Source organism: Papio anubis, chromosome 11, assembly GCF_008728515.1.
Source record: "Papio anubis isolate 15944 chromosome 11, Panubis1.0, whole genome shotgun sequence".
Classification (NCBI taxonomy): Eukaryota; Metazoa; Chordata; class Mammalia; order Primates; family Cercopithecidae; genus Papio; species Papio anubis.
The window spans coordinates 80,741,314-80,760,338 of NC_044986.1; the positions used below are offsets into that span (position 1 = coordinate 80,741,314).

General features: G+C 36.4%; 1 protein-coding gene across 9 annotated transcripts in view; it reads left to right on the forward strand.

The window, feature by feature from the left end:
- CCSER2 (coiled-coil serine rich protein 2) overlaps positions 1–19,025 on the forward strand; it is a 188,225-nt gene that overhangs the window by 74,560 nt on the left and 94,640 nt on the right. The window contains exon 1 of one of the 9 annotated variants that reach the window (XM_009214470.4): positions 14–143. The exons of 6 other annotated variants lie outside the window; for them this stretch is intronic. The gene's annotated coding sequence lies outside the window, so the exon portion shown is untranslated. Of the gene's footprint in view, positions 1–13; positions 144–19,025 lie in introns of those variants that run through there. 2 more of the 9 variants (XM_009214472.2, XM_009214473.3) reach the window with 2 other exon arrangements.

The following is a 19,025-nucleotide window of genomic DNA, read 5'->3' on the forward strand; positions in this document are numbered from 1 at the left end:
TATCACGTGTCATAATAGCAAGCTGCAGGTAACTAAAAATGTGATGCTAGCATAGATGTGGTAGTGGAGGGACAGCTTGTATAAAGTTGAGATGGTCCTAATGTAGGTAAATAGAAATCTCAAACTGATACTGATACTTTCAGGTATGCTTTGACATTGAGTTACAAAATTTGAACGAATAGAAAGGAGATACTCCACCTCCAGTAGTGAATTTTCCATGTACATTTAATTATCAGTATAGATCTTTTTGTCCTATTAATATAACTTTTATGTGTGAAGAAAAGTTTAAATTTATGAAATGTAGTTGCTGCGATTCTTTAAACATAATTATATTTTTCTTCAGTATTAATGTTTCTTATAGATTAAGTATATTACAATATGAAGTTCAGTTCAACAATTCTTGAGCTTCTACTACGCTCCAGGCATACTCTTAATTTCTGAGGACACTGAGGTGGATAAGGCTGTCCTTGTCCTTAATTAGTTCAAAATCTTGTTTGATAGGCAGATAAATTATAAAAACATGATCATAGTATGAATTTATAAATGATTGGTATGCATGTGCTCTTGAAATAACAAAAGGAAAGTGTGTGTGTGTGTGTCTGTGTGTGTCTGTCTGTGTGTGTGTGTTGGGGGGTCATTCAGAAGCTTTTGAAGAGGAAATTACTTCTGAGTTGAGTGTTGAAGAATGAATGCAAGTTTTACCAATTGGCCAAGGAAATTAGATGGTGAGCGTTTTAGCATAGGGAACAGCATGTACAGCATGAATGTATCGCAAAATCATGATGTGTGAGAGAGGAATATCAGCATTGCTAAGAGTATAGAGTGTGGGGTAGAGGGTAGTTGGAAATGACCCCAGGGAAGTAAGGTGGTAGAAAGGAAGGAAAATTCAGTATCTCAAACTGAAAGGACAAATGATATTTACAAATCAGATTTTTAAAATAAGAAAGATATAACATTAAATATAACATTAAATATTATAAATACTTCTGTATCAGATCTTCATACACACTTCCCATCTATGTATAAGACCATGAACAGAGAGAGTACTTCTTTTCTGAACAATTTTTCTCATAAAAATGAAGTTATTGGATTATCTAAACTCCTTCTTGATCAAAGCCTGTGTTGCAGAGAAAAAGTCAGTGAACTTAAAAGTAATTTGTTAATAAACAGAGAATAGGCGGGATGTGGTGGATCATGCCTGTAATTCCAACAGTTTGTGAGGCTGAGGTGGTAGGATTGCTTGAGCCCAGGAATTTGAGACCAGACTGAGTGATGTAGCAAGACCCCATCTGTACAAAACACTGAAAATCAGCTGAGCATGGTGGCATATGGCTGCGGTTCCAGCTACTTGGGAAGCTGAGGTGGGACGATCACTTGAGTCCAGGAGGTTGAGGCTGCAATAAGCCATGATTGCACCACTGCACTCCAGCCTGGGTGACACAGCGAGACCCTGTCTTAACAAAAAAAAAAGAACAGAGTGTAATATGTTACTTTTACCTAGCATTGTACCTGGCATAGAGTAGATGTATAATGAGTAATATTTTTGGAGAAAATATTGAATTCTGCGATTTAGATCAAGTAGCTATTATAAAATTGTTATAGTTAATGAGGACACTGAAGCTAGAGTCTTTCACTAATTGAATGAATTTTAGGAGTTGTTGAAGTTGCTATTGTAGCCTGAATTAGTAATTAAATAGTTTTCAATTTAGGCTATTCTGTTTTATTGTCCCAGGTGATTAAAAGTATTGCCTTCAGGCTCTTCAATTTCTAGTGGCGTTTATGTGGTACTTCCGCAATCTTTTATCCCTTTCCTGGTCTTGGGAGTCAGACAACCTGTATTAGCAGAAGCTGCCAGCTTGGTAGCTTAAGTTGGGTTGCATGGAGACACAGATAGGAAAGTTGGTCTGTGGAACCTCTTTCTACGTTTTAGTACATGGTGAAGGAGAAAATAACATGAGAACATTAGACCAACCACTGGGAAACCCAGATTTCAGCCGTAGCTGAATAAGTAGTGTCTCATATGACCACAAAATATTCCAGGCTTATCTTGTATTTTCCCTGCCCCAGCCCTTGAGTCATCATGTCTCCAAGGAAGATTTTTATTGGAGAATGAGATTTAGAAACCAAGATCTGGGGGCTAGGTGTGTTTGTTGCTACTGAGGTGTAATTGCTTTTAGTTATTGTGGCAGACAGAACTGACAATTATATGTATACACACACACTTCTCTTCTATATTTATTTCTGTATCCATTTCCATATATATTAAAGACCAAGAGTTCACACGGATACCTTTGACTCCAATCAAATGCTACAGAATTTGTTCTAGCCTTTCTTCTTATTTTTAAGTATTTTCTCAGAAAGTGAGAAAATTGGTTTCTCAACCACAATATATTTACTTAGTTATTCAACACTGTGTGTGTGTGTGTGTATAAGGATTACAGTATATATTTATACATAGTTATAGATATGTTATAGTATATATTTATAGTATATTATATACTATATACTATATTTATACTGTATTATATACACACAGAGTTTCAGAATTGCTAACTTAACACCCTATGAAAAAGATTTACTAACTTATAATATTTGCTTAGCATTCTTTTTTTTTTAACCTTAACCTTACAGAATACAATAAGTACTGTTTTCCAAGTTTACTTATGTTAGTTCTTTTAGTTCTCAATCCTTTCAGTGCGATTGTTCATTTGTAATACTTTTAGGTTCATTTGTTGCTATTTGTATTTCATTTTGGGTTCTGCACACATCATGGTTTATTTAAAGTAAGTACTCATTTATTTCATATTACTTCAAAGAGATCTTCCCTTTTCTTCTTTTTTAAAAAATATTTTATTTTTAAAATTTTAGCCTATGTATGTATGTATTTATTTTGAGACTGGGTTACGAGACTGGCTAATTTTTGTGTTTTTGGTAGAGATGGGGTTTCACCATGTTGCCAAGGCTGGTCTCGAACTCCTGGGCTTAAGTGATCAACCCATCTTGGCCTTCCAAAGTGCTGGGATTACAGGCGTGAGTCACTGCATCTGGCCAAGATCGCCCTTATTCTTTTTGTACCACTGTATACTACTTAGTTTGTAGACTGTGCATTGTTTATTCAATTACTGTCCCAACAATGGGCATCAAGATTGTTTCCAATATTTTACAATTATAAACTGCCGTAATGACTATGCTAGTGTATAGCATTATTATTTTTGTAATTTAGATAAAAAACACATCTACCACCTTATTTGTGTCCATACCAGCTCCTATTCAGTTGTTTAGAAACTTCTGCATATAAAAATACTAGTCAGTATTACTGTATGATAGTTGTTACGCATGTTATTCTATTTTCCTAGAACATTTCAGTCACTTTCTACTCTTACCTAAAACCTAACTGGTAAATCTTAAGTGCATTGATTAATAAATCTCTGGTATTACCATAATCTACTCATAAAATCATCCTATGATATTTTTACTACCACCTCCCCCAAAGTATAATGTCCTTAAGATATGAAATTCTGCAGTAAAATGGAACAAAAAGAAAAGCTTTTCAAAAATGTTACGGAAACTTCACTTGATGTAATATGCAAAAGTGTGATGGGGTTGTTCTCAGGTTAAATGGGCACTCATGGTTGCACTGTAACTTGACTGATTTGAGGACAGAAAATTGAACCTAAAATAAGGAAATTCTGACTGCTAAAGGAATTGAGGTCACTCAATACATTCATTTTCTCTCTAACAAAAGGACTACACATACCACTAATGCACTTGGCATTTTGATTTATTAAATATATATGTTAACTGAAATCTGCCACCCATTTGTAATCAGTATAGCTAAAATTACTCATCTGAAACCTGTGAAGGCTGAAGTAAAAAAGTAAATTTTAAAAGGCTTAAGTAAAGTCCAGTCAATCAAAACTTGATTTGAGCTTACTGCTGAGGTCTACGGAACATATTACATGACTGCAACCATTAGAAGTCTCACCAGACACACCTGACTCTTCTCCTTTTTCAGGTGCTCATGTGCTTCTGTAGTGGTCTGTTTCTTCTGTTTCAGCCTTCTGTGAGGCATCACAGAAAGGAAGGAACAAATATTTAAATTATGGAAAATGAATGCGGTAAGAATAGGAATGACTCTAAAACAGTAGAAACAAATAAGCCTAATTATAGCATTTGGGAAACAGGGTGTGTACGTTTTCTCTGGCTGCTATAACAAATTACCACAAATACAATGGCTTAAAACAACACACTATTTGTTGTCTTACTATCCTCTAGCTTACAAGTCAGACACATGTCTCTGCAGGCTAAAATCAAGATGTCAGCAGGGCTAAGTGCCTTCCTGGAGACTTGAGGGAAGAATCCATTTCCCTATCTTTTCCAGCTTCTAAAAACTGCCTTTGGTTCATGACTTCCTTCTTCTGTCTGCAAACCCAGCAACACCGCACCTCTTTGACCATTCTCCTTCTGTCTCTCTTCTGCCTCCCTCTTCCATTCTGAGTGATTATTATACATTCGGCCCCCTCAGATAATCCAGGATAATACTCCTGTTTTAAGGTCAGCTGACTGGCAACCATAATTCCCTCTTTGCCATGTAAGGTATCGTATTTACAGGGATTATTCTGCTTATCAGGAAAATTATTTCATTTCTCTGGAACTCCTGTTTTTATTGTAGTAGAATTCTTAAAATATTTAATGAGAAGCCATAATTTCAGTTTCGAGACCCCAAAATGAAACAGTATTTATTTGTGCCTTTTGAAAGGAGCTATGTGCTTTCCTACTAATTTCTTCCTCTTTATTTCCCAGATTTTGAATTTATACCTGTTTATTTTTAAAGTTCCTGGGTCTTAAGGTAGGTTTGTTCCAGGGAAGGATAGAGAAAAATCTAAGGTCATTTATTGAGAACAGAAGAAAAATTTGTAAAGAATTGAACTATAGCTGAAGTATACCAATAATGATGAATAGACTTTTTTTTTTTTAAAGTAATGATTTTGTTTCATAGGGTATTCTTAAGTGAAGAATTTATGTAGACGTATTCACAGAGCCCTGTTCTGTTTTCTTGATCAGGGAACCAATATATTTTAAGGAAGTTTCATCTGTACATTGCCTGTATTCTGGTGATGTTTTGTAAGCTTGTTTAAAGTCAGTCACTCTTACCACATCTGGCCATTTGAGTTTTACAGAGAGTTACAGTCACAGTCTCATCCTATTTTCCAGAAAGATTTTTAAAATTTAATTTTTATGTATTTTGGGAATACAGATGCAGATTTTTTACATGTGTATATTGTGTAGTGGTGAAATCTAGGCTTTTAGCATACCCATCACCTGAATAGTGATCATTGTACCTCTTGGTAAATTCTCAACCCTCACCTCCTTCCCATCCTCCCACCTTTTGTAGTCTCCAATGGCTGTTATTCCACTCTGTATGTCCAGCTGTACCCGTTGTTTAGCTCCCACTTATAAGTGAGAGCATGTGGTATGTGACTTTATGTTTCTGAGTTATTTCACTTATAATAATACCCTCTAGTTCCATGTTGCTGCAAAAGACATGAGCTCATTCTTTTTTTATGACTGAGTAGTATTCCATGGTGTATACGTATTTCCCACACTTCCAGAAACAGTTTTGTAGCAATACTATACCTGAAATCTCTCGGGGTGGGAATTTTTGGGTGTCACAATGATAGTGGGAGATAGGAACACTGGATTAGAAGTTACTGGGGATGAGTGTTAGTCTGGATTTATTTATTTTCACTAAATAGGTTTTGGTTACCTACCAGTTAGTAATTTTAAATAAGATAATGACATTTTTTTAACCCTTCCTAAATGGAGAAGTTGTTCCATTATTCTTTTAAATCTGGAAAATGTTCATATTTAATTATTATATCCCTTCCATTGTTTCTGTGCCCCTTTTCTAGAACTTCTAATAATTGGCTGTTATATCTCTGTTGAGACTTTTTAAATTTTCTCTTTGTTTTCATTTATTTTTTAAACCTTTATTCTTTTACCTTTTTTGGCCTTTTTTTTTTTTTTTTTGAGAGATTTCATAGAGCTTATTTTTAAACCAGGCAATCACTTAACCCTTTATGGAAATTTCAAATATATTCACTGTTATTTTCTTTTTCTCTTTTTTTCTTTAAGTAACCATCTTACTGGGCGTTAAGTGGTATTTTATTGTGCTTTTGATTTGCTTATTCTCAAATGAGGTTGAACTTTTTTGTGTGTTTATTGTATATTTGTATATCTTTAGAGAAATGTTTTTTCAAGTCCTTTGCCCATTTAACCGGGCTGTTTGTGTTTTTGTTGTTGAATTGTAAGAGTTTCTTGGTACTAGATTCTTATCAAATGTGTGAATTGCAAATATTTTCTCCCATTCTGTAGGCTTCTTGATAATGTCCTTTGATATACAAGTTTTTAATTTTTATGAAGTCCAATTTTTATCTATTTTTGTTGTTGTCATTGCTTATGCTCTTAATGTCATATTGAAGAATTCATTGCCAGTCCAAAGTAAAAGTCACAAAGATTTATCCTTATGTTTTTGTTTTGTTTGTTTTTTAAAAAAGACGGGGTTTTGCTATGTTGCCCAGGCTGGTCTTGAACTCCTGGACTCAAGCAATCCGCCTACCTTGGCCTCCCAAAGTGCTAGAATTACAGAGTGAGCCACCGCACCCAGCCTCTTTTTTTTTTTTCTTTCTGAGCGTTATATGATTTTAGTTCTTAGATTTAGGCCATTGGTCCATTTTGTGTTTTTGTATATTGTGTGAGGTAATGATCTGACTTAATTCTTTTGCCATCGGTTGACAGTTTTTTTCTTTTACCACTTTAAAAGTGCCATTTGAGACCAGGCGCAGTGGCGCATGCCTATAATCCCAGCACTTTGGGAAGCTGCGGTGGGTGGATCACCTGAGGTCAGGAGTTTGAGACCAGCTTGGCCAGCATGGCGAATCCTCATATCTACTAAAAATACAAAAATTAGCCAGGCATGGTGGTGGGCACCTGTAATTCAAGCTACTTGGGATGCTGAGGCAGGAGAATTGCTTTAACCAGGGAGGTGGCCATTGCAATAAGTGGAGATCGCGCCACTGCACTCCAGCCTGGGCAACAGAAGTGAAACTCTGTCTCTTAAATAAATAAATAAATAAATACCGTCTGTAGCCAGGTGCCATGTCTCATGCCTATAATCTTAGTTCTTTGGGAAGCTGAGGTGGGCAGATTGCTTGAACTGAATGAGAATGAAAATATATTTTATCAAAATTTGTACAATGTAATTAAAGCAGTGCTTAGAAGGAAATTTACAGTGATGAATACTTGCATTAGAAAAGAAGGGTCTCAAATTGATAATCAAAGCTTGTACCTTAAGAAACTAGTAAAAAATCAAATTAATTCCAAATCAAGTAGAAGGAAGGAAATAATAAGGAAAACAGAGATTAATGGAATTAAAAGCCCAAAAGTAATTGAAAAAAAGCAATGAAATTGAAAGGTGGTCTTTGAAAAGATCAATAAAATTGATAAACATTTAGCAAGACTGGCAGAAGCATAGTGAAAGATTGCAGGGTTGAAGGAAAAAGGTACTGCTACAGACTCCACAGAATTAAAAATATAATGAGAGAAAACTATGAGAAACTCTTAAGCACATACATTTTTACTACTTGAGTAGACCAATTTCTTAAAAGCACAAACTATTAAACTTCACTCAAGTTGAAATAGATAATTTGAATAGCCCTGTAACCATTAAAGAATTTACTCTGTGGAAAAAAAAAAATTCCAAGAAAGATCTTGTCCACATGGTTTCACTGGCCAATTTTACCAAACAATTAATGAAGAAGTAACAGTAATTCTACATAGACTTTTCCAAAAAGTAGAAGAAAAAGGAAAGATATCCCCTATTTATTTTAAAAATCCAGCAATAACCTCATACTAAAACCGGACAAACACATTATATGAAAAGGAAACTATAGGCCAATATCCCTCATTAAGATGGTAGTGCGTGCTTATAATTTTATGTGGCTTCAGTAGCCATTTCAAATGCAGATTTCGCTTTCTAGTGCCAGAGGCAGAGGCAGGCCATAGTCACCCTTGACACGGTTTCCATTTCTATACTGCACCCAAATGGCCAGAGGTAAGAATTGAGAGGCATGACTCCTGCCTAGCAGACAGTTTTCTCTTTCCTGCAGCTTGCATTAAATGGACCATTCATTTATTATATTTGCTGATGAACTTAAAGTGACCACACCCTATTTCCCAATAATACTAGTTGCCAAACTCTCTTTTTCTCTCTACCAGCCTGTGCTCTGCATGTGGCCTCAAGGCATTCACTGTACGCTTCAGGGTCTGTAAGTACTTAAAAAGTCTTAAATTTTCACATTGTATTTGTTTCATTGAAGCCTTGTCTACAATCTGACCCGTAACTGCAATGCCTGCCCTGAAGGGACCCATGCAAGTGAATACCCTGTGAGCACTCTTTTGTCTGGGTCCCTGGTGGCTGCTGGTAACGGTAGCCCCCAGCCTGTGTTGACAGAGAATCTTGAAGAGTTTTATTCAAAATAAAGATAATCTTAAAAGTCTTCACATAATGTCAGCATATTGAAACTAACGTGTAAAAACAAAACAAAACAAAAGTATAACGTTAGCAAATTGAAACCAACATGTAAAACAATGAAACAAAACAAAAACAAAACACTATTTGCCAAATGGGCTTATCCTAGGAATGCAAGGTTGAAAATCGATCAGTATAATCTATCATGTCAACAGTTTTATGGGAAAACAAATCCTAACAATTGGTGGAGAAAAGAAATTTCATTTAGCAAAATATAACATCAATTAATGACCTTTGCCAAACTAATAGAAAAGAATTTGACATCTTCAAAAAACCTACAGCTAACATTATGTTAATACTTAATGAAGAAAGATTAAATGCTTTTCTCCTAAATTCGAGAACAAGACAAATATGTCCATTCTCACCACTCTTATTCAATGTAGTTCATGAAGTTCAGCCAGTGTAATAAGCCAAGAGAAAGAAAGAAAAGGGATTTTTATTTTCAGATGGCATTCTCTGCATGGAAGACTCAACATAGTTAAGATGTCAGTTCTTCCTAAATTTGTAAAGACTTAATGCATTTTTTTTTCATCAAAACCCTAGAAATAAATTTTCGTAGATATAGACAGGCTTATTCTAAAATTTATATAAAAAAGCAAGGGAACTAGAGTCGCCTGCACAATTTTGAAAAATAAGAATAAAGTGGCAAGAATTACTCTACCTGATGTAAAGACTTAATAGTTACAGTAATCAAGAGAGTGTGGTATTGGCAGAAGCATAGACACATAGATCAATGGAACAGAATAGAGAACCCTGAAGTAGACCTACACAGATATGCCCAAGTGAGTTTTGAAAAATTTTTTTTTTTTTTTGAGACAGTCTCGCTCTGTCACCCAGGCTGGAGTGCAGTGGTGCGATCTCGGCTCACTGCAAGCTCCGCCTCCTGGGTTCATGCCATTCTCCTGTCTCTGCCTTCCGAGTAGCTGGGACTACAGGCGCCCGCCACCACGCCCGGCCAATTTTTTGTATTTTTAGTAGAGATGGGGTTTCACCGTGTTAGCCAGGATGGTTTCAATCTCCTGACCTCATGATCCGCCCGCCTCGGCCTCCCAAAGTGCTGGGATTACAGGCGTGAGCCACCACGCCCAGCCTGAAAAATGTTTAGAGGCAGTTTTAACAAATAGTACTGAAACAATTGGATATCCATAGGTAATACAAAGTAAAACAAAATAAATCTCAAACTAAACCTCTCACCACCTATTAAAATTAATTCAAAATGGATCATTGATCGTATAAAATGTGAACTATGAAACTTGAAAATAAATATAGAAGAAAATCATTAGGAACTAGGGCTAAGCACAGAGTTCTTTGACATTAAAAACATAATCCATAAGAAAGAAATTGACAAATTGGTCCTCATTAAAATTAAAAATGTCTACATTGCAGAAAACTCTATTAAGAGGATGAAAACAAGCTACAGAGTGGGAGAAAAACTTTGCAAACCACATATCTGACAAAGTTCTCATATCCAAAATATCTAACAAACTCTCAAGTTGAACAATACAAAATACCAGCAATTTAATTAGAAAAGGAGTAAAAGACTTTTGACATTTCACCAAAGAGGAGATATGGATGGGAAATAAGGACATGGAAAGACATTCATCATAATTAACCCTTAGGAAATTGCAAATTAAAATCACATTCCATACACCTATAGAATGACCAATATAAAAAACTGTGATAATACCAAATGCTAGTGAAAATGCCAAGAAACAACATTTCATGTATTTCTGGTGGAAATTAAAATAGTTCAGCTGGATAAAATATATATAAATGCTCCAAGCTAAATAAATTGGGCTGGAAAAAGCCTCTTTGTGCTCTAGAAGATAACAAATGGGAGACAGTTTGTCTTTGTTCAGAGTATGGAAAATAATTCAGAAGTTACTGATTTAGAGAGGGAATACACCTTGAATTCATTTCTAAACCAACGGTCTTTGAAAATAGGGTTGCCATCTTGACTTTCTGGACCAGATCACGAGGGAGTAAGACTAGCTTTAAATTTAACATTCATTACCTGGGTTGCTCTGTAGCCAGATGCTAAAGGGTCACATCCTGTGGGCACACAAGGAGCCACCTCTGTTCTGATTTCATTAAACTCCCCTGAAATCCACAGGATACACACGGGGCTCCATTCCTTGATCCTCAGTATCAAATGACAGTAATTTCACCATGCCAACCCCTTTGAAACAAACTTAACCCCTCCAGTTTCTTTTGTTGATGGGGAAGCAGGTTGGAGTATTCTCAGCTTACTAACAAGGTTGTTTAAGGAGTCTTCTTAGTCCTTTGACCTATTACTCCCATTTTCTTGATTTTAAGTGTGGTTTAATATTGACAGGATTAGTTATGCAAATACTTAAAACTGAGTGGACAGGAAGCAATCAGATGCCACTGGGACAAACTGGATGTGGAGCTCAAGCTGCTTGATTTTGTTTCACACTAAATGAAATTAGTGCTTGTTTAGGACAAACCTCGTGGGCCACCACAGTTGAGCATGTTTGTCCAGTTAGCTATTGAACTACTAAATATGTGTTCTGTTCCAATTGAGTCATTGTCCTCAAAAGGCAATTTTTTTAAAAGTTTGACTTAAAAAAACAAGATTCCTATAAGTAATAAATGAGTTTAGCAGTGTTGTAAGATATAAAGTCAATGCACACAATTCTTATTTCTCTGTATCATCAATGACTAGTTATTAACTTGAGTAAATATAACAACGTTGTTTATAACATCTATAAAAACACTTATGTATAAATCTAACAAAGTCTATACTGAAGAGTATAGGGAGCTTATGAAAGAAATTAAAGAAGATCTAGATAAAATATGACCTACATAAATACATAAAGTAATGTGGTGTTCATGGACTGGAAGGCTTAGTGTCGTGAAGACATTACTCAATCCCAAAGTGATGAAATACTAATCAAAATCCCAGCAGGAGTACCAATCTATTTTGTTGGAAAAAGCAGAACAAAGCTGGAGGAATTGTACTAACCCATTTTAAAGCTACAGCAATCAGGACACTGTAACATTGGCAAAGAGACAGTCAGTTAAACCAGTGGAACATAATAGAGACTCCAGAAAAGAAATGGAACCACATGAAGATGGCCTGTGGATCTTTGACAAAGATTTAAAAGAAACTCAGTGGAGAAATCTTTCAACAAATGTTGTTGGAACCATTTGATCGTTCATATATTAAAAAACAAAAATTGAACTTTGACTAAAATTTTACGTCTTATACAAAAATTATTCCAAAATGGACCTTTGATGTAATTGTGAATTGTAAAACTGTAAGAAAACATTTTAAAATACTATGGCCTGGAGATTAGGGGAAAAGTTATTAGAAATTATGCCAAAAGCATGATCCATAAAAAATTAACTGGATTACATTAAATTAAAAACCTTTGTTCTACCAAAGATACTGTCAAGAAACAATAAAAAGTTAAATTACAGACTAGGAGAAAATATTTGTGACTCACGTATCTGTCAAAAGACTTTTATCCAGAATGTATAAAGAACTCTTAAAAGTCAACAATAAGTAAGTAGACAACCCAAATCAAAAAATGTATAAGAGACCTGAATAGATACTTTACCAAAAAGGATATGAGTGGCACATAAACATGTAAAACTTTGTTCAACATCATTAGCAAATTCAGGCCATGCTGAGACACCATTGCACACCTATTAGAAGAGCTAAAATAAAGATTACTGATAGTAACTAAGGGCTGTTGAGGATGCGGAGCAACTAGAAGTCTCATTCATTGCTGATTGATATGTGAAATGTTACAACAACTCTGGAAAATGACCTAGCAGTTTCTTAAGAAGTAAACAAACACTCACTGTATCATCTAGCAGTCCTACTCCTGGGTATTTACCATAGAGAAATGAGAACTTGGCCGGGCGCGGTGGCTCAAGCCTGTAACCCCAGCACTTTGGGAGGCCGAGACGGGCGGATCATGAGGTCAGGAGATCGAGACCATCCTGACTAACACGGTGAAACCCCATCTCTACTAAAAAATACAAAAAACTAGCCGGGCGTGGTGGCGGGCGCCTGTAGTCCCAGCTACTCAGGAGGCTGAGGCAGGAGAATGGCGTCAACCCGGGAGGCGGAGCTTGCAGTGAGCTGAGATCCGGCCACTGCACTCCAGCCTGAACAGCAGAGCGAGACTCCGTCTCAAAAAAAAAAAACAAAACAAAACAAAACAAAAAAAACAGAGAAATGAGAACTTATATTCACACAAAAACTTGTACATGCATGCTTATGATAACTTCATGTATAGTAGCTAAAAACTAGAAAGAATCGAAATATCCTTCAGTTAGTAAATTGATACACAAACCGTACATTTGTAATGGAATACTACTCAGCAGTAAAAAGAAACCAGTGAACCTTAAAGGCATTATGCTGAGTGAATGAAGTCATTCTCAAAATGTTGCATGCTATATGATTCCATTTATTTGATATTCTTGAAAGACGAAACTATGGGGATGGAGAACAGATCAGCGTTTGACAGAGGTTATGGATGGGAGGAGGGTGTAACTATAACTGGATAGTATGAGGGACTTCTTCGAGGGTGAAGAAACTGTTCTGCATCCTAATTGCGTTGGTGTTTACACATCTATTTGTGCTTTAAAATTTATAAACTGTATAGCCCCCAAAATTAATTTTATAGTATAATTAAACTAATGATGGTGTCATTTGTTAGAAACATTTATAGTGAAGGAGAAATGTATGAAGGAAGCACCAACCCACCATCTCACTGTTCATTCTATTTGAATAGAAGTGTGTTCTCAAAGTCCAAGGAAGTTCTATGGTAAACCTGCTCATATGTGCTCAGAGTTTTAATTCCAGTCAGTCTTGTGGGAAGCCTCTGGAAGCCAGAGAATATACACATTTGGGTTTTCATTGTCATACTCCCAATTAATGATTGCATTTTAATGGTCTACTAAGGAGAACAGGTCTATATGGATGTTGGCTCCCAATAAGTGCAGGACTGCCAGTTAGAGAAAGAGGCTGCCACAACAAACAGGGAATAGAAACTCCTTCCCACATTAACCAATTTCCGCACTACATGGTTTCCTCTTTTCCTGTAAAAACGCAGTTTCTACCCTGTGCAGATGATTTCTAAGCTGGTGAAGAAAAGTTAGAGTAAGTTAATTTTTCTTTCTCCCGTTACCTGAACCCTCACTCTAATTCTAGTGATATCTGTGATGTCACTCCTCTCAAAATCTGATGTTAAACATAGACCTCCCCAAAAATGGGCAAGGGAAGAATTGCCTAAAGCAGATGTTAGAATTCAGTAATCTTACTCTACGGTGTTTTGTCAAACTTACTGTTCAACATCTTCTGGTTGTCATCTATTTGGTAACGACTCCCACAATTCAAATCTCTTTACTTAACTCTAGACCGCTATATTCAGTTGTCATTTGAATTTGTCTTCTAAAAGATGCAGCATGCACATCAAAATAATTGGGTTTCAAAACTATGTATTCTTTTACATTCTTCCAGATCTGGCCTTCCTTTTTAGTTTTGCTTCTGTTATTGTTTTATCTATTTAATCTTTTCCAGCTTTATTGAGGTTGACTTTCCTTTTTTTTGTTTTGCTTCCATCATTTGTTTTATTTATTTGTTTAATCTTTTCCAGCTTTGTTGGAGTTGGCCTTCCTTTTTTATGCTTTATTTCAGTTAATAAGCATCATACATTTGTTTCTCAAGCCAGGAACTAAGGAGTCATCCATGGCTTCTTGCTTACTTCTCAGTTAACTTTCATCCTATAGAGTCTAACTCCTCAGTATGTTTCATAACTGCTGCTTATTTGTTCTCACTGACACTGATTAATATCAGGCCACTGTCATATGCCACATGGATTCTGCAATAGCGACAAAGCTGGTTTTCTGTCTGACTTAAATCCATTCTATACACTGCAGCCAGAATAATACTTCCCTAGTGCAAATCTCAATTTGTCACTTTTTAAAACTCTTTCGTTTTGTTTACCTGGGCATATCCTGTACCCAGATTAGTGCTTTGCATATATTAGTAGTGTTATTTGTAAATTACTCAGAATATGTTTTCTGGATCAATGCCTAGCCCCCCAAATTGGCTGGCTGCCAAGAATGATGGTACCACACATGTACCAAAAGTGTTTGAAAAGACTTAACTCACAAAATGAGACTTTCTGGGGAGAACAGGGCAGTCACCCACGCTGGCTCACAATGGTTTACATGGAGGGGAGGGGCGGGTGGCACTGATATTTGTCGTGGTTAGTGAATGAGCTGGGTTGAAGGTTCCCACATGCAGGTTGGTTTTGTGTGATTAGAACTTCCCAGTGGTGCCAGGACTTAATACAACATGAAGTTTTACTTACTATAAAAGCCCTATGTCCTTTTTACATAAAGGAAAAATTTATTATTACAGAAAAGTAAAAAAAAAATACATAAAAAACGTAAGTATGTGCTTATGTTCTCACATATTGGAAGATTGTAATTGTCCTTCAGTTTATCACCTGCCAGATATTTGAATGTATTTTTCAGCGTTAAAATTGTAGTCATATTGTGCATATGTAATCTGCTTCTTTTCTTCTCCCTCATTTTACAGAGTGGATTTTTATCTAATGAGATGAATGTTTGAAACATCATAAATAAGGATTTATTTATATATGGATAGTTTTCTTCTTTTCCTCTCTCTCCCTCCGTTTTTTTACCTCTCTTCCTTCCTTCCTTCTTTCCTTTCGTGTTCCTCTTCCCCCTTCCTTTTCAACTGGGCTTTTTTAGTAACTTCGTAGAGTGACATAATTATTCGGTCACCTTTACATTAATTACAGTAGACTCACTCCCATTCTTTGAGGCTATATGTTTTAACCATTCATTATAAAATGAAAGGTACAGAAAATCACATAAAACGTAGGATTTAGTTGGTTATTAAAAGTTTGGCATCTTTTTAACAGTGGTAACAGTTCTCCTTTTACTGATTCAGTGCTGCTCCGCAGGCCCTGCTCTGGACTTAGAGCACAATGCTATATTGCTTTGGATTCTTTGCTGTGGCCTTAATTGTCAGATCTGGCCCAGGGTACCCAACACTGTCTTGTTTCACACATACTCAGACATACATACACAAACAGCCAAATGTTTCTTGAGAGGGTATGATTTTGGGGGGAATAAAGTTACTTATATCATAATGCTTATTGTGATAAATGAGAAAACATAGGTACTCTAAACCAAACAAGAATAAAACTCTCATTTCTTCTATTTATTTTATTTTATTATGTTTATTTATTTATATTTTTTGAGACAGAGTCTCCCTCTGTCACCTGGGCTGGAGTGCAGTAGTGCGATCTCGGCTCACTGCAACCTCCACCTCCCGGGTTCAAGCAGTTCTCCTGCCTCAGCCTCCCCAGTAGCTGGAATTACAGGTGCCTGCCACAACGCCTGGCTAAGTTTTGTATTTTTAATAGAGATGGAATTTCACCATATTGGCCAGGGTGGTCTTGAATTCCTGACCTCAGGTGATCTGCCCACTGTGGCCTCCCAAAGTGCTGGGATTACAGGGATGAGCCACCGTGCCCGGCCTATTTATTTAAAGAAAAAAATGTGTTTTTTTTTTGTAGAGATGGGATCTCCCTATGTTGCCTAGGCTGGTCTCAAACTCCTGGGCTCAAGCAATCCTCCTGCCTCAACCTCCCAAAGTGCTAAGAATACAGGCATTAACCACGTTAGCCACTTCGGAAATATGAGATTTCCAAAAGTTAATTTGTGTTTTGGTTTCTTTCCAACTATTTTCTATGTATATTACAGTGTTTTTATTTTCATAAAATGGGTAATTCTGTACATGCTGTTTTAGATAACTGCTGCTTGCTTTTTTTTTAAACAGTTAACATCTAGTTCATTAACAAAGAACTATGTTCAAATGGGGGAAAACATTTGTGAAGAAGCATGAGGAACATTTTGGAGTTAATGTATATGTTTGTTGTCTTGATTTCGATGGTGTTTCCATACCATGACTATAATGTCAACATTTATCAGTTTAGTTTTTTCGACTTTTATTTAAGTTAACTTTTATTAAGTTTAGGGATATGTGTGCAGGACATGCAGGTTTCTTACACATGTAAACGTGTGCCATGGTGGTTTGTTGCACAGATCATTCTATCATCCAGGTATTAAGCCCAGCATCCATTAGTTTTTCTTCCTGATCCAATCCCTCCACCCACCCTCTGCCCTCTGCTAGGCCCCAGTGCATGTTGTTCCCTGCAGTGTGTCCATGTGTTCCCATCATTCAGCTCTCACATGTAAGTGAGAACATGCGGTGTTTGGTTTTCTGTTCCTGCGTTAGTTTGATGAGGATAATGTCTGCCAGCTCTAACCATATCCCTGCAAAGTACTTGTTCCATTTTGTGGTTGCATAGTATTCCATGGTGTATATGTACCACAGTTTATTTATCTGGTCTGTCATTGATGGGAATTTAGGTTGATTCCATGTCTCTGCTACTGTGAATAGTGCTGCAATGAACATATGCACGCATGTATCCTTATATAATAGAATTATTTATATTTCTTCAAGTATATATCCAGCAATGGGATTGCTGGGTCAAATGGCATGTCTGCCCCTAGGTCTTTGAGGAATCACCACACCATCTACCACAATGGTTGAACTAATTTATACTTCCACCAACAGTGTAAAAGTGTTCCTTTTTCTCCACAGCCATGCCAGCATCTGTTGCTTTTTGACTTTTCAATAATAGCCATTCTGACTGGCGTGAGATGGTATCTCATTTTGGTTTTTATTTGCATTTCTCTAAGGATCATTGATGTTGAGCTTTTTCTTCATGTTTGTTGGCCGCATGTATGTCTTCTTTTGAGAAGTGTCTGTTCATGTCCTTTGCCCATGTTTTATTGGGATTGTTTGCTTTTTTTCTAATAAATTTGCTTAAGTTTCTTGTAGAGTCTAGTGACTAGACCTTTGTCAGATGGATAGATTGCAAAAATTTTTCTCCCATTTCATAGGTTGTCTGTTCACCCTTGTGATAGTTTCCTTTGCTGTGCAGAAGCTCTTAATTAGATCCCATTTGTCAATTTTTGCTTTTGCTGTAATGCTTTTGGCATTCTCATCATGAAATATTTGTCCGTGCCTAAATCTTTATCTGAATGATATTGCCTAGATTTTCTTCTAAGGTTTTTATAGTTTTGGGTTTTACATTTAAGTCTTTAATCCATCGTGACTTAACTTTTGTGTATGGTGTAAAGAAGGAGTCCAGTTTCAATTTTCTGCGTATGACCAGCCAGTTCTTCCAGCACCATTTATTAAATAGGATGTCCTTTCTCTATTGCTTGTTTCTGTGAGGTTTGTTGAAGATTATGTGGTTATAGGTGTGCAGTCTTATTTCTGAGTTCTCTATTCTGCTCCATTGGTCTATGTATCTATTCTTACACCAGTACCATGCTGTTTTGGTTACTGTAGCCTTGTATATAAAGTGAGGTAGCATGATGCCAGCAGAATATGGGTGCTCCTGTATTGGGTGCCTATATATTTAATTCTTTTTGCTTAGGATTGTCTTGGCTGTTTGGGCTCTTTTTTTGTTCCATATGAATTTTAAAGTTGTTTTTTTCTAATTCTGTGAAGAATGTCAATGGTAGTTTAATGGGAATAGCATTGAATCTGTAAATTTGCTTCGGCAGTATGGCCATTTTCATGATATTGATTTTTCCCATCCATGAGCATGGAATGGTTTTCCATTTGTTTGTTTCCGCTCTGGTTTTGTTGAGCAGTGGTTTGTAGTTCTCCTTGAAGAGGTTCTTTACTTCCATCGTTAGCTGTATTAATACGTAGGTATTCTATTCTTTTTGCGGCAATTTATGAATGGGAGTTCATTCATGATTTGGCTCCCAGCTTGCCTGTTGTTGGTGTTTAGGAATGCTAGCCATTTTTGCACACTGATTTTGTATCCTGAGACTTTGCTGAAGTTGCTTATCAGCTTAAGAAGCTTTGGGGCTGAGATGATGGGGTTTTCTAAATATATAATTATGTCATCTGCAAACAAAGACAGTTTGACTTCTTCTCTTCCCATTTGAATACCTGTTATTTCTTTCTCTTGACTGATTGCCCTGGCCAGAACTTTCAATACTACGTTGAATAGGAGTGGTGAGAGAGGGCATCCTTCTCTTGTGCCGATTTTCAAGGGGAATGCCTCCCAGCTTTTGCCCTTTCAATATGATATTGGTTGTGGGTTGTCATATATGGCTCTTATTATTTTGAGGTATGTTCCTTCACTGCCTAGTTTATTGAGTGTTTTTAACATGAAGAGATGTTGAATTTTGTCAAGGGTCTTTTCTGTATCTATTGAGATAGTCATGTGGTTTTTGTCTTTAGTTTTGTTTATGTGATGACTCAGATTTATTGATTTGCATATGTTGAAACAAGCCCTGCATCCCAGGCATGAAGTCTACTTGATCATGG